Source organism: Lissotriton vulgaris, unplaced genomic scaffold (genome assembly GCF_964263255.1).
Source record: "Lissotriton vulgaris unplaced genomic scaffold, aLisVul1.2 SCAFFOLD_9056, whole genome shotgun sequence".
Classification (NCBI taxonomy): Eukaryota; Metazoa; Chordata; class Amphibia; order Caudata; family Salamandridae; genus Lissotriton; species Lissotriton vulgaris.
The window spans coordinates 52,811-56,117 of record NW_028249212.1 but is presented as its reverse complement, the minus strand read 5'-3'; positions in this window follow the sequence as shown (position 1 = coordinate 56,117).

Below are 3,307 nucleotides of genomic sequence, written 5' to 3'. Positions count from 1 at the left end.
GTAAACAGAACTTTCAGAAACAACTTAACAAAGATCGGGATGCGATAATGGTATTACCCAAAGATATTTTACCAGGTTTGGAATTTTTGTTCTTCACAATACACAGAATATTTGCGATAGACGCATTAACTCGCTGATTTACCTAGAATACAATCCTATGGCCTCCAAGTTGCACGTTATGCTCTCCAGGAAGCACACTACACGTTCGGGTTTTTGTGTGATGATTCGTAACAGTTTCGAGATTAAGCAGACAATTCTGTAGCAAATGCATTTAACTAGCGCCATCTTGTCAGTGCTGTACCCAGAGATTTATTGGATACACCGATCTCTGCGCTAGTGCCTGAAGCCAAGCAGCTAACTCAAGTGCGTTATGTTGGAAGCAGTAAAGAAAGCTAGAAGAGTTTTAGCAAGACTCCTTTGTTTGTTATTTTTTTGGGTCGAGCATTCGAGACCTCTTGTATATACTTCAGTATATACTTATTATATACTTATATGTGTATCTATGTACTTTGTGGGCTCTGGAGATCAGTCCTGGGCTTGTCTGCTTCCGCTTAGGGACTTTATTTTTTGTTCAACTGGCTCTATTTAACTGTCTTGATAGAAAACGACCAGCGGAGTTCAGTAAAATACCTGAATTGCTTTCTTCTGAGGGACTTACTTTTTTTTATTTTTCTGGCAACTACCGCTATTTAACTTTCTTGACAGAAAATAACCAGCAGAGGTCAGTAAAATACCAGAATCACTTTAGCATTCTCTAGATTCCAGCCCATGGAATTTGTCTTCCACTAGCATCCGTAGACAATATTTTATTCCCATCTTGTATTTTCAGTGAAATGACCACCGAAGGCCCTGATTTTATATTTAAAACAGAGCTTTGGACTATACCATTTCCCGTTGAAAGGCAATATTTCTCTCCATGTGTTCCCATACCTGGTGTGTCATGCAGTTTGGGGCTTACTTTCCATCCATGTTAAAGAACAGTACATGTTTCAGGACCCAGGCTAATGTGCTGTATAGCTAAATACATATAAGGTCCCAAAGGCGAGACCAATTGCATTGCAAATGCTTGTTGTACTTGCAGTGATTTCACAAAAGTCGTGTTTATTAGTCCAGTTACACAGGTGTCTCGTCAGCTGTTGCTTAGCACCTGCAAGTGTACTGTAACTTGCACTGGATGGAGAGTTAAACCAGATTTTGAACGCCAATGGCAACATTAAAATGCTTCAAGGCATAACTAAGGTATAAACAAACTCTCCCCGGCTTCGATACTAATCTTGTTCTTGAAAAAAGGAATGTTCAAAGGGCACCAAAGACAATGTGCGGAGGAGGCAATACTCGACCTTGTTTTAGATACGAACGGCTGTGCATTCCAAGCTCCCAGGGAGGCTTGAAAGGAATGCACCAACTCACGCGTTCCTGCGGTTTGGTAATAATGAAAAGGCATGCGTGTACTTGGCTATTTCCTTGCAAACCTGCGCCTTAGAAGGAGAAAACACTGAGAACATTTAATCTTTCGAGAAGCTGTTCAGTATTTTATAGGAATTTTGAACATTTTGGCTTTTGGAAAAGCAATCTGGGTATTAGCCAGTTTCCCATTTGGGGACAATCATGACTTTTAATAAAAGTGGACGGCTCAAAGGTATGGTGGGCATGTACAGGCAGCCACCGTCATTCCAGGCCGGGTTGGGGCAGAAGTCAAGGCGGGTGTGGGAGGGGTTAGGGGAAGGGGGGGGGGGGGGGGGGGATTTCACGTAAAGTCTCATTTTTGTATTTCACAATGAAAAAGAAACATGTAACCTTGGCAGGCAGTTGTTGCTCCGAGGAGCTATCATGTAACTTGCTACGAATTGCACAGTGTATAATCAACTCGAGGAACTGTCCCCTGGCATGCTTCCTACCCTCTATACTCCCACTGATTTAGAACACGCATGTATGTTGCCTTTAGTAGATGAAAGTAAGTTTGCGTTAACAGGAGCTTGTACTCAATCATATTATCATATTATGTATAGCCCATACCGCCATCTCAGCGTTCCGTGGTCTCAGTGGAACACTTCCGGGGAAGGGTACAGGGGAGCAGAGAGGGTGATCAACTACAACCTGTTTTATATCCAATTAATGTTAATAATTAAAATTACCAGGTGAACACCCCAAAGCTGTACATTATATTTTACTGTCTCGATTTACGCAAATAGGAAAATCATTTACTTCATATTTAAGATGTGAATGTATTTTTTTAATTGAATGAAGATTCTTTAACACAAAAGTAAAGCCTTATTTTCTGAACAGTATACAAATGTATAAATGTATGAACCATGTTATTATGTACAATAGTTATAAACAGGGGCGGCTCTAGGCTCATGGTGGCCCTGGGCAGGGAGCGTAGGTAGGGGGCCCCGGAAGAGTGGGTCCGGGCGGGGCGGAGCGCCGAGGCCAGTAAAGAGGGGGGGGGGGGGGGGGGTCAGGGTGTTTGGAAGTGGAACAGAGCCGGAGGCCGCCAAATCCCTGCCAGGGGACGCTACGCAAATATGTATCCATCCTCAGAGGATTATTATATTAAGGATATATATTGGCGTGGTGGCCCCTGGGGTTTGGTGGCCCTGTGCAGGTGCACAGCTTGCACATGCCTAAGGCCGCCCCTGTTATAAATGTACAGGCCACAAGGCCTAAAAAAGAAGGGGGGCCAACCAAGTTATGCAGTATACAAGTGAGCTTTAAAAAAGCAGGAGAGGAAGAGGAAAAACTGGATTCACCTTCCTCAATAGTATATCCCACGCAGAAACAAGCATCTGCAATGCAATAGGTCTCACATTTACGAGAGTTTGAGCTATTGACATTGTAAATTACAATGCCTTTTATGTATGATTTGGTTTTTAAAACATAAATAAAAGGCATTGTCATTTCAATGGCAATATCTTAAACTCTCACAAATGCGAGAGGTATTGCATTGCAGATGGTTGTTTAAAAGTGTGTGTGTGGGGAGGTTGCAAACAGAAGGTAGCAGAAGGAACACAGACGGGCAGGGCGTGGGGAAGCAAAACTGAGGGTGTGGGTGTGGGGAAGTAAAAATGATGGCACGGTGGGAGAAGGGGCACAGGGGGCATAGGGAAGCAAACGATAGACAGAGCAATGTGGCAGGCAGGGGGAGAAAAGCAAATGAGCAAGGGCAACATTAAGCTGGGGTAAAAGTGCAACCTTTACAGGTAATCTGAGCAGAGGAGCAAAGCGTAACGAGCTGCAACTTTGGAACTAAAGAACTGATCAATAAAGTGCTCCAATACCTTCCGGTCGGGTTCGTCGTTGCGGTTGT